The 13297-nt window shown below is 37.9% G+C and overlaps 1 long non-coding RNA gene across 1 annotated transcript in view; it reads right to left on the reverse strand.

The window, feature by feature from the left end:
• LOC148213729 (uncharacterized) overlaps positions 1 to 13297 on the reverse strand; it is a 144468-nt gene that overhangs the window by 50840 nt on the left and 80331 nt on the right. Inside the window, exons 3-7 of the long non-coding RNA XR_015794159.1 lie at positions 10283 to 10591; positions 9593 to 9681; positions 7427 to 8117; positions 3268 to 3327; positions 2056 to 2128 (exon numbers count right to left, since the gene is read on the reverse strand). This is a non-coding gene — a long non-coding RNA (uncharacterized LOC148213729). The remainder of the gene's footprint in view (positions 1 to 2055; positions 2129 to 3267; positions 3328 to 7426; positions 8118 to 9592; positions 9682 to 10282; positions 10592 to 13297) is intronic.

The raw sequence follows: 13297 nt of genomic DNA on the forward strand, positions 1-13297 counted from the left end.
TGACACTTCTTGATCTTTGCGGCTGATTTAAAAAAAAACAGGTCACAGGGAAAGGGGAGGAATGGTTCTTTGAACTACTTCCTCTGATTGTTTCTCTACATGAAGCTGACATTCGTGTATATATTTACTGTATGTGAGCCTAATAAAGAGAAATACATCAAGTATTCTATACACAGAACAATGTACTATGTCACAATTGGAGCAGTCTTCAATTTTGTGATAGAACGAAGACAAACAACTTTAAACTCGTGCCCTCCATATATGGTGGACTCAGAGTTCCATAATCTCTACCTAGAGTGAACAGTGAGTTACAGATGTTGAAGTCTTAGAACAGCAGTCTGGGAAAATTTGTTCTAAGGTCATTAAAATACTTTTTTCAGGGTCATATATGTATTCAAAATATTTGTAGATTGCCTATCATGCCATACATTGTGGGGCAATATTCAAAATCAATATACTATCAGTACAATACAAAATATATAAGTGAAAAGTGAAAATCTTGTAATATTTTTATGAAATGGGTAGGGAAATCTGCTGTAAGGAGAAACATATTGCATTAATCCATTCAAATACAGTGGTGATGTTAGCCAACGTGCTTATGTACACTTAAACAAAATAGGGTTTATTCCTTTATGGGTTTAACTGTACACTGAATTGTGTGTGGATTCCCACAAAATGCTAAGCTAAAATGTGGGTGCTAGCTTGTGGTTCAGTTTATTGTGCGTACAAAGCCAAATTGTGCTTAAGGTGTTGTTGTTGTTATTGTTAGGGCTGGTTATGTTAAACATGCTTATAAAATGTATAAGCAATCAGCACTTCCAGATGATATTTCCCCACATTTGGGGAGCACTAACTTTTATTAGTCTCCCAACACTGTCTTTTAATAAGCACAATTGCAGACAGATCTCCAAAAGCTGTAGTGCCTCTCCACCCTTAGAAAGTCATTGCTGAGGGAGCGTCCTTAGAAATTGAAATTACAAATCAACCAACAAATATTAAAAAATCTTTTTGCATTCTTTCTGACACACTTCAGAAATGGATTAATCTCATGATCTATCAAGTTGTGCTTGAAGGTTTTTGCCTCCCACGTCCCCCTCCTTCCCAACTTCTCGTTAGCATTTCATTTAATTCAATTTGGTTAGATCATCATGATCATCATGATCTTTGCTGTGCAGGAAATGTCTTGACTGCAGTTTTGTTGGCATGATACTAACCCATGGTTTGTTGCCCTGTCACACTTCACATGGCTTACTGGAATGGCATTTTTACAAAACCTATTCTGCAGAGGAGATCTGGTGCCATAATGACCTGAACACTTTCGAGGCTTCTCAGGGTATTTATTAATTGGGTTTTTGTTTTAAAAATGATCTTCATGACACACAGCAGCTTATCACTAGGATTGTTCTGAAAACTCAGAACAATGTTCAAAAATACACTGGGACAACTTCATGGACCCTGTGTTACACACATCACAAAAAGTGTGTGATGCTATAAACCTACCCCGCCCCTTCTTCCTCCTTTTTGAAGTGAAAATGAAGGGCTGTTTCTTAATTCATGGAGCGCTGGCAGCTCTGGGGACATTACATTTCAGGGCTGTTCTGTCTGAAAAACTACTGATTGGCTGAGATGCCAGTTATTGAATAGGTCAGACTAACAAAGTGAAAGCATGGTTGGTTGAAGGTGTTCTCTGTGAGATCTAGAGTTACTGATTTCTATTTCCACACATGCTAAAAGTATTGAAATCTGAAGAGACTAAGAATGGTGTAGAGAAAATGTGGGTTGGTTTTAGAGTGTGTCATTTATTGGCAAATGGGAAGACTGTTGGAGTGAACCTTGGTATTCCAAAGACTCTAACATTGCTTTAAATATTTATGAAAGATTGTCTGGTGATACTTCATAAGAAAAACACCCCCCCCCCACAAAAGAAATGCCTGTTCAAAGAAAATCATCCTAATGTCAGTGAGTATATACATTTATCTATTGGTTCCTGTCTCATTTGTGGAGGGTTTTTTCTTACTCGGAAAGATATGTCAGAATTGAGGCTTGTATACTGACACGTTTTGTTGAGTAGATCCACTGAAATCCTTTTAATGTTCTGGTTCCCGGATATACTTTGATCATAGATATCCTTGGAAGAAAAGGAGAGCAAAATGATCAAACTACCCATGCTATTCCATTAATCAATTTAAGCCTCTGCAAACAGTGCATGTCACCTAATTATTAAAAGATCCAAACACAGTCAAAGAATTTAATTCAACCTATCTTCATTTTCTGGTAACTAAACCTCTATTTAGATATCTGTATTAGGGCGTGTTTAAGTTTTCTTCTACCAAAAGCTGGTTATTACAAATTTGTACTTAATGTAAGTCTTATCCAGATATCCTTATTATTACTGTTTGTTTATAGTGATATGTCAGATGCTTTTCAGAGTACAATAGGGTTATACAACCTAACATTCAGCAAAGGAGAAAGAGAAAAATATGGGGAGAGAAATGGAATTGGGTTAAGAGGAAAATAATACAGTGGTACCTTGGGTCACGAACTTAATTTGTTCCGTGACTCTGGTCGCGACCCGAATTGGTCGTGACCTGAATCAAATTTTCCCATAAGGTTCAATGTAAATACGGTTAATCCGTTCTGACCCCTCCAAATTTGGTCGTGACCCGATTTTGGTCACGTCCCAAATCAAATTTTCCCATAAGGTTCAATGTAATTACAGTTAATCCATTCTGAACCATATGTATTTTTTTTTTAAACCGCAAAAATATGACACAAAATACAGCACGAAGAGAGAGAACGCTAACCTTGCTCGAGGCGACTTCTGGCGTGGAGGACAGGAAGGCGGGTGGGGAGGCAGTTATTGCTTGGAGGGAGAGTCCCCCTCCCTACAGGAAGCCGCGACCACGTGTCACGGGAGGGAAAATGGCCACGGATCCTGTTCATCACCTGATCCGGCGTTTGCGAACGGAGGCAAAATTTTGCGAATGGAGCTGTTTGTGACCTGAATTGGTCGTGAACAGAAGCATTTGTGACCTGAGGTACCACTGTATACTGTTTTTCTTATATGTCCTTGGTCTTCACTATGAACTAAGCTACAGTCAAACATAGAAACTAGAGCCATGTCCCCGTATGAACAAGTTTTTAATAAACATTTCAGATTTTTGTTGAAGCTCTTGTGAACGTACACAGATAAATACACTATTAAACATTTAAAGATATTTCTCTGTTTTTGGTGTTTCGGCAAATGGCTACATGAGACAAAATTACCTGTAGTGATGCCCAGGTACTAGAACTCTTGGCTTGGTCCTTCACCAGCAAATGAAGACCCTGCCAATTCAGAAGACATTTGGAAGACTCAACAATCTGTGGCTGCCTTAAAGTATTTATGCAGCTCAGCGGTTTCATTTGTTCTGGTGGTGTGATTGTACCATTGCTTTATTATATTCTTGTATATAGTTTATATATAAATGATGTAAGACCCTCTCATAGACTCTTCTGAATAGCAAGGCAGTCTACATAAGCGTTTAAAGAATAATAATAACAACTGCATATATTGAATAGCAAACATTCATAATTTAGTATGAATGCTTTTTTAGTATTGTTTTAATGCTGGATGTATTTGTGTTTTAGATATATTTATAGTTTTTAATGTTTTTTGTAAGTCGCCCAGAGTCCCCTATTGTGGGGGAGATGGGCGGGGGAGAAATCCAACAAATAAATAAAAATAAATAAAATAATTGGCTGACCTACCCACAACTTCACACCCTAGTCTTCGGATGCTTAAGTCAATAGCAGATATTGCATCTCTTGTCTGGTATGTATTCATTCTGCATGAGTTGTCATCTACTGTTGGTTTTACGGAAATTCCCATGTAAACCACATCATTTATCCACCTCCACTTCATGCATTCATTCATTTTCATTTAATCATTACTTAGTTTATATTGTGAGTCCGTTTCTCCCAAAAGCAGAGAGAATTTAAACCTTTCACTATTTTTTCCTGCTTCTAAGGAAAACGAACTGAGGTAACTGAGTCAACCACCGAAATTGAGCTGTGTTCCTGAGCTTCGAGCAGGGTTAGTGAGTGCACTGCAATATATTATTGCATATGTATGAAAAACAGGGAATTACAGTTTCCAGAAATGTCAGTTGTAATTAGTGAGTCTGTGGCACAAATACAAGAAGTGATCCTGTATGGCCATCTTAAAGACTAGACAATTCAGTATTGCATGAACATTCAGTAATCACTATATCACTCAATGAACTGTATTATTCATAAAAACTTTTGCTATAGCTAAATTGGTTAGTGTTTATATTACCACAGGACTCTGTTGTTTATGCTAGGAGTAAAAATATGTATGTAAAAGCAAGTCAAGAGGAATGACAAGTTTTTGGACCTATCATCACAACTTGGAGACCTCACTTTGACATCATGAAACTTTTTCTGTTTGTCTATTTGGATTTTCTTGGGTTACAAATCGAATGAGGAACTTTATAAGCTTTATGAGTTTAAGCAATATCAATTACTAGACTTAATTAATTAATATTAATTAATTACTAGACCACCCTTCCTCAAATGATCCCAGATAAATCTGCAAGATTAAAAATACAATCTTAGATATTGCTAATTTATAAAACAACAACCACTAAAATTATATTGAAAACTGATTTAAAATCTGCATCAACTGTCAATATTTCAAAATATCATGGTCCAAAACCATGGGAAAGAATAGCATTTTAAGGCAGCTGGCAAAACTCATGATGCCTCTGACCCATGTTTAAAGGCAGGCCATATCAAAGCTGGAATCCTGTGGTTCTTGTGAATCCTTCACTTCCAGGCTCAAGGCCAGGCTGGCATCTATTGGGATTCCAACAAGTACTTAGTATCAGCCCTTCAAGTCAGGAAACAGGCACTGCGCAAACTACTGCAACTCTATATTATTGTTATAGGGTATAATAAAAGAATATTGAAAGCCTGACAGAATTTCTTTCTCTCTCCCTCCCTCCCTCCCATACCAAAGAGAATCAAGGCAGGGCAACCTTGAGTTTCTTCCTCACTCCCTCTTGTCTTTCCAGGTTAAGTTGATATTTTCTGAATGGCTGCTGCATACCTTCTTCAAGGCCATTGCTATCTCCGCATTCCTCCGCTCCTAAATCTTCTAGGTCCTTTAATGTCAATAATGCCTTGAAGTGACAGAAAGAAGAATGGAGAAAGCTTTCTGCCATAAGCATCTGCCTATATCTTGTGGAAGGTGACAAGGCCAGTGATGGAGAGGATGGAAAGAGTGCCCCATCCCCTCTCTCCCTTGCTGTATCTTGGTTCTATCCATATGTAGAATGCCTCCAGAGGGACAAATTAGCTAAGATATGAGTTACATGAATTCCACACACTTTGAATAGCTAAATAACAGCTGCAGTTGTAAACTTTGTAGAAAAGGAAGTGGGACTTTTTACTTGAGTGCCCTTCAGATAGAGTGACAGGAGGAGGAGGGAGAGGAAGAGGAGGAGAATAATGAGCCCTTTATGAAGCTTCATTTTGCTTTTCAGAGGAAGCATCCATTGATGCCAAGGGAAGCTTCTTTTCAAATGCACATTTTAGCACTGGAGAGACAGTTTTCTGGTGTGAGATTCCAACAAATATGTCAGAATAAATCATTACTTTTAGCTCCTTATCTTATGCAGCTATATAAATGCTATGAAGAACCATATATTTAAAAATAAAACCAAAACCAGATGTTAGTGTATAAAAAGAATGTGCAACCCCACCCTAAAATTTGTAATCTGAATAGTATTGTGAGAAATTGTACTGGAATCAACTGGGGCAAAATGATGTCAGTCTGAAGCCCATTAGTGCAAGGAAAATATATGACACTGAGGACATGCCGGCAACTACAAATGCTATGATCCCAGCCTTTTTGTTCATATGGTAAATGCTATTCCTACTTTATCCCAGCTGGGATGGAAAAATTTTAAACATTGCTTTAAGTAAGCCATCAGTTGACCATCTAGTGGGATGACATGTATGCTACAGTGCCCACATGTGCCATGACTCTGGCTTCTGGAAGGAAGTGGTTGGGGACCTTTGATTTAAACCAACATCTATTTAGAAGTGACAAATAGATAATTTAAATCAGCTCCTTGTTTCCAGCAGAAAAAATATTGCTTTTAGAAATCCAGGTCTGTCCCCCACCCCCAGAATCCCAACCCTATGAGAAACAGAACTTTGAAGAAGTATTATAAGAGGAACTTTAGTTGACTCTAGAATAGATGTAGTGTATGCTACTCCAAAGCTGCAATGGCAAAACTATTCTAAGAAAATTAATTAATTACTACCTCTTTCAGGTACCAGCCCTTAGATGTTTTCATCTGGAAGTAAGTTATATCTGAATAAGTCTGCATATTGCATGCTGCCAATCTTTTCACAACTTCCTTGAGCAATGACCTTTACTTCTGTTGTATAAAATTGTGCTATCAGCCATAGGAAGGTTGTGGCTAGATAACTGTGGAAAGCAAGCTTATATGAAAGCAACTTTTTTTTAACTTAAAAACAATTTAAAATAATTGTTTATGTCACTGAAGAAGTCATGGATAATATCAAGTCATACAAAGTATTTCTAGATCCATTTGGGTACTGAAAATGAATCCTTAGATGCTTGGAGAAAGGAGTCATGTGAACTGCTCTCCAAGAGAAGAAAAAGTCAAATTACTTTTAAAGGTAAAAAGGAGGTTAAAAAGGAAGATCAAACGTAAAAGATACAAATCATGCCAAATTTTTATTCCTTTATTTTTTAATTTTAAAAAATCCTTAACATCCATAAAATAATATCTCAAGTGGGTCTATTATAAAACATTCCTGAGCTGGTTCAAACTGCAGTTGGGACAAAAGACAACCACGTGCAGATAAAAACAAAGGCCATTGATTTCTAACATTTTACATAGACTGATCTCTTCAGTATTTTTTTTAAAGTGTGCAATTAGTGTAATCAAATCTGTGGGAAGAAAAGCAGCCACTGAGTCTCAAAAGACAGGTTCTGAGAAAATGCAGCCAACTTTTACTGGAGACACTACATTGCAAAGTGGCTGGATAGTGCCAAGCCTTCTTCCTGTGACAAATGATGTTTCAGCCCAGGCTCCTGTATATTGTACTCGGCTCCCCCTGCCTCCTCCTCTGTGTCTCTCTCCTCTCATGCTGCCACTGCAAATGAAAGTTATGAAGAATGCATGCCCTCTCTTGATGTGAATTGTCAATCCTAATTTCTTATTTAAAGGAATCATTTTAGACTTTTGGCTTTGTTAGCTCCATGTGCTTTTGAACACAAACAGCCTGGCCCATTTTAAGTCTGGAAAAGAACGTTACAACAGTTTTAAAATGTAAAAACACAATCCAGCATGAGAAATACTGTATGTACACAAAAGCAGTATCCTACCTATAGATTGTTTTTCACTCCTGGGTCGTAACCAAGCACAGATGAGATGCAGAATTAGATCCAGAGGTATGCACGACTTTTAAAATAGTAGTTAGTTAGCTAACATCTGCAGTTTTATAAACACTTAACTGAAAGCAAGTCCAGTTGAACTTCATGGACTAAACTATAAATTAGTTCTGAAACTTCCCAAGGATGTCTTTCAATAAAGTTTCCTTCTGCGTGGAACCTTGTGGATGGGAATAGATATTCTCAGCCATCTTGGGTTGCAAAGAAAGCATGCAACTCAATTACTGCTCACTGGATTGGAGCCACACATCACAGTGCTATTTTTACACACTACATGAGTGTGATTATAAAAAGGAGCATAGAAAACAAAAGTGTTTATTATTTCCATTAATTTACGCATATACATGCTGTACTAATACAGCTCTTGTGCAGCAGTCAAATGGAATTGTCGAAATGAAACCAGCTATTCCCTTTAATGGTGATCTAGTATTTTGATTGCAGTGAAATTTCATTTCCTCCTGTAACTTGTTGTTGTTGTTGTTCAGTCGTTAAGTTGTGTCCGACTCTTCGTGACCCCATGAACCATATTGCGCCAGGCCTTCCTGTCCTTCCCAGCCTCCCTGAGTTTGCTCAGTTTCATGCTCATTGCTTCAGTGATGCTATCTAACCATCTCATCCTCTTCTCCTATGTAAAAATGGTTTTCAGCTCTCATAAGCGTTTCTTATGCTTTCTAACTTTTTCAATTTTTAAAAATATTTTTAACTTTTTGGGTGAACTAGAGCAAATCAAATATAATAAACAGAAGGAAAAGTACTGATTATATAGTCAAGATTTTATTATTATGCATTAAAGAGAACTAAAGCTGAAGAAAAGGGAGGGAGGATGGATCTATACAACATTAATACAGAACTAGCTCGTTCCTTTACCATATTACAGCTAGATCATATATAAACATATTGGTACATCATCTCATTTCAGAACTGGTAGGGAACATATTTCTTGAATATACTCCTGAACTTCAGGAGTGTAAATTTCTTTCCAGCTACGTGGAATAATTCTCTTTACCGAACTCCAAGCTCAAAAGTGAGATCTTTATAAAATGTCAAATTCTGTATTTTAAAAGTATAATTCAACCTCGCCTTTATATCATGAACTGCTGTGTTTCAAATTTAGATTAACCTGAAGCTGAAAAAGAGCCATGAATAGAAATGACAAAATTGTATGAGTCTGAGAGGTCTTGATTTTTTTGCAGTACCAACGCATAAGATCTGATAGGCAAAAAACATTCTTGAAGAGTCCAATAAACATGGAATAAGATTTTCTGATGAATTAATTCCATCCTTAGAAGAAGTACTTTACATTTCTTAAAACTTCTCAAAACCCATCAGTTTTCCAGAATTGGGGAATCTGGCTCCTCATTCCAGAGAAGTCTGGAGGTTGAGTCATGGAACCTGGACTTTTCTTTTGGTTTGATATGCTTACATTCCGCAGCTGCCATGACTCACCCTCCAGACAACTCCACCTGGATGACTAAGAATCTTCATCAACATATTCCAGAGAAGTATTTCCCTTGAAGTTAGTTCTCATCATAATGACCATGTGGCATCAGAGGAATGTTACTTGCTAGTACAGTATCGTGTGTCAATCTTGTATCCTAATAATTCCCAATAATTCTTATCACTTTGAAAAGGCTTTTTTAAAAAGTTTCTCCTTTTTGTAATTCTGTGGCTACTAAGTATAAATCTAAAAATGTCAGGGCAGCAATTTGCAAAACTGTTTATAAAGAACTGTTCAAAAAACCTCCCTTAACAAATAATGCAGAGTTTTCAGGGGCATCTGTGCATGGGTGGGTGGGTGGGTAGGGGTGATGAGGTGTCAAAAAAGTAACAGTGGTGGCACAACAGTGCAGTCAAAGCCCACCCTTTTTAACATGCATTACAACACACACAAAAAATAGACAGCTTCATTCATGCAGTCACACCTCACTTTTTTTTTATTCTGCCACCCCCCTCCCACAGATGATCCTGAAAGCTTCCCTTATCTACATTTAAATAACATACAGTACTTATTTTTAGGATGTGCTGCAGCAACATGCATGCTCCTTTTTAAGGAAAAAGACAAGATCCAAACAATCCTTGGACAACAAACATATTTCTCACCCAACAGAGATACGGTATTTCTTCATGCCTTTTGGCGAAAAAGGTTTCTCCTCAGTGGATGAACATACATGGAAAAGGTCCAGTGGTATCTGCAGGAAGAGTCTTTATTCAGATATGCATTTTGGAGACCTATTTCTTAATTTCTTATTTGCTCGTACAATAAGAGACTATGAAAAAGAAGTAAGAAAGAAGAGCACCATCTGCCTGTTCTATTTTCTGTTGCTAATTTCCCTACACAAGAACATAAGAAGCATCCTGCTGGATCCGTCCTCATGCAGTATTCTGTGGCTTCCAGCAGCTAACCTGATGTGTTAAATGGGCAGAAGGTAGACACCTTTCTTCCATTCTTGCTCCCCAGCAGATATTATACAATGTCTGGCATCTGTGATTTCATAAGTACTTAACAGACATCAACATGCCCAACCATTAATAGCTTGATCCTCCATGAATTTCTCCAGTCCCCTTTTAAAACTATCTGAACTGACAGCCATCACCACATCATGCGGCAGTAAACTGCACAGTTAGCTATGCTTTTGGCAAGGATTTATTTTTATTGGTCTTGAGTCTCCTCACATTTATTTTCAAGGGATGACTCCCTGTGTTAAATTGTGAAAAGATGGTAAAATCTCTCTACTGCATGTTCCATACCACACATGATATTTTATATAACTCTATCATGACTTCCCTTACCTGTCTTTGCTCTAAACAGTAAAGTCCTATAGTCCTTCCTTGCAGAGAAGCAGTGAGGAAATGTTGTGTATTGCAGAATGGCAGACAGCCAGAGGGGTGAAGATTCTTGCCATACCTCTTTCTGGGGTGTCCAGTGATCTATTCCCACCCTTAGAAAGAATTGGATTTAGTCCGGCAGGAGGTTGAGAGGACAATCTGATGTTGGATGTCCCCCTGTGAGGGAGGAAGTATATCTCTGACCTTGGAGGGTGAACTCCAACATATCATACGCACTCTTGGTTGATGTTATAGAGGCCATAGGATTACTCCCTTAAAAACACATAAGAAATAGGACTTTCACATGACATGAAGCTTTAAGTTTTTCTTATTATAAACATCAACTGTACATAGTCTGACAGAATAAATTAAGTTTAAATCAGGAATAAATAACCAACATCATCAAAACTAATATGTGAGCCAATTCCATAAAATGTGGAAACCTTTTACACTAACCTCTTTGGAACAGAACTTTGTAATTTTGGATAAAATTTTGGTCCCCTTGCCCTAGTAATTTAAACAGCAATGTTTACTTTGGCTTTCCACTCTTCAATGACTTGGCCTAAGCAAAATGCTTTGATGATATGTACAAAAAAGAACTGCAAAGATAGGTTAAGATTTTACTTTCATGCAACTACGAACATGAAATTTAACGCAGTCCTTTGCTATAGGGACTCTTTAATATGCCCAGCAGATAAAATATCTAATACTGTTTTCAAGAGGGCATTCTTTCCTTTTGACATTATATTTTAATATGGGCCAAACGAAACAGAAGTCTATAACGTTATACATAAATTATACACTCTGGAGTTAAGTAGATACAAAGTAAACTAGTGTCTCACTCAATGGATCTGAATAACAATCAGATTTTAATGGCAGTTGTTTTTTTTAAAGTAGTGGTATTTTGTGTCTCCTTTTTACATAAAGAAGCTTGTTTGACAAACACAGGAATAATTGCAAAAATATGTTAAGTCATTCGCCCTGGGCCATCTTCTGCAACTAAAGTTTCATCTCACATCCTGCTAACCACAGCATGAAGATGCCTCACTGATCATTTTTAAAAGACTTGTCCTCATAATGTTACCTTCAATTCATCCCAACCCCATTGCACAGGCAGTGTCAAGTAATATTTAGCTGTTCCAGTGTTAAGATAGTGTTTTCCATCTTCTTCTTCTATGTTCTGCACCCCCTCATTGACAGTGCTGCTGATGACATAGTTAGGCTCTGCAGTCTGTCCAGTTCCTATTGGCCATTTTACGCTGCGCAAGCATGTCCCCTCCCTTCCCGTAGCCAAGCACTGTTCATTTTGGCTTGGGCTACCAAAGAGGCTTCTGCTCACAGAAAGTTTGACTAGACATTATGCAGCCTCTTCATATACATGTGTTTTATTTTTCTCCCAGAAGAGTGCTAGACTGTTATTAAAAGCTTTGAAAGCACACTAAACCTGGCCCTGTGTTTGTCTAAAAGTGAGAATGAGATCTGGATTCTGCCAGCTGTGTTGTTGTTGTTGCTGTTGTTGTTGTTGATTCTGTCCCAAATGAGTGCATTACAATTTTTCTGTTGCTTCTGCCAACAAGGGCTTTTGGGTAGTCATACATTCTACTTATTAGTTGATGGAGAGGTAGCACCATTTTGCCTACTCCGACCCCACTTTGCATACTCCATTTTGCATAGTCACTTATTACCAGCACTGTTATTTCTGTGTAGGATATTGATTAGAAATACATGGAGCAGAGGTAAAGTTGTTCAGAGATCTGCTGATTCCTCATTTAGCCAGAGTGATAGGCCACAGATGCAGCTGCAGAAGATGGGATGAGCTGCATGCTGTTGGCTACAGCCGCTCACTGCCAACACTGACATTTCCTGGCAGCACTTTTTGATTGCTCCCTTCCACTTAACTCTGCATCTGGCCGACAGGTTGCAAGCACAGTGAGGGGGGACAGGATAAAGTGGGAAAGAACTCTCAGAACCTCAGACTGCGTTCCTCCAGAGCACCTGCGACTGCTGGGTCAGTGAGAGGGAGAAATGTAGCCAGAGAAATCCAGCAATTACTGCCCCTGGGTTGCCCTGCATTAAATCTGAATGGACATTTTCAATCACCAGACTAATCACTAAGGTAGGCGACAGCCTGGCCAATGGAAGCTCAACATGAGCCATAATACTGCCAACCCAAGGCTTGGAGGCATCGTATTAGCACAGCCATGAGAAAGTCCTCTGGATGTGTCAGCACTATATCTCCATACTTTCCCAATTCTGTTGGCTATTAACTTTTCTTATTTTTTGCATAACTCAGCATTTTAGACAACAGCCATATGCTAGTACACCAAAGGAACCAAAGAAAGATGACCCCAACATGCAGGCACTTATTACCAGAGAAGCAGTCAGTACAGAATCTATATGATATATGATATGATATACGTATATCATAGGATAAGTGAAGCAAACAGGAATACAATGGGTCATAACCAGGCAGAAAAATGAAAACATTTTAATCATGTAAGCAAGCATGACAGCAGCATAGAATCAATGACCTGCATTGGCCGCAATTCATTCATCAGTGCTCATCCAACCAGGCTGTGTAAGGCTGTTGTACTACCATGGTTTTCAGTTTGAGGATATTCTGAGGAGTATCTACTCAGATGATGATTAAGAAAGAATCATACAGCTTGGGAATTTGGCCCTCTCACTTTCACTAATTAAAAGAATAATCCGATAAGCCAAAGAATTCTTACATCATCAGTAGAAATCATAGGACCTTTTGCAAAAAAAAAAAAAGAAGTAATAAATAGTGTTTTACTAATAATAAGCAAGATGTTGCTTCCTGTGTTTTATATTCTCTTTCTAAATGTCATCAGAGTATTCTGATGAAGCTGAATCACTGATGAGCAGAAAGCCAAAGTAAATATTATGGTTTAAATTGTTATAACAAGGAACCAAAATGTTATCTGATCTGAAAATCATGGAGCTCATTTCTAAGGA

The sequence above is a fragment of the Python bivittatus genome, unplaced genomic scaffold (assembly GCF_059951505.1).
Source record: "Python bivittatus isolate LINGU-HERP-01145 unplaced genomic scaffold, Pbiv_v1 ctg000840_np1212, whole genome shotgun sequence".
Lineage (NCBI taxonomy): Eukaryota > Metazoa > Chordata > Lepidosauria > Squamata > Pythonidae > Python > Python bivittatus.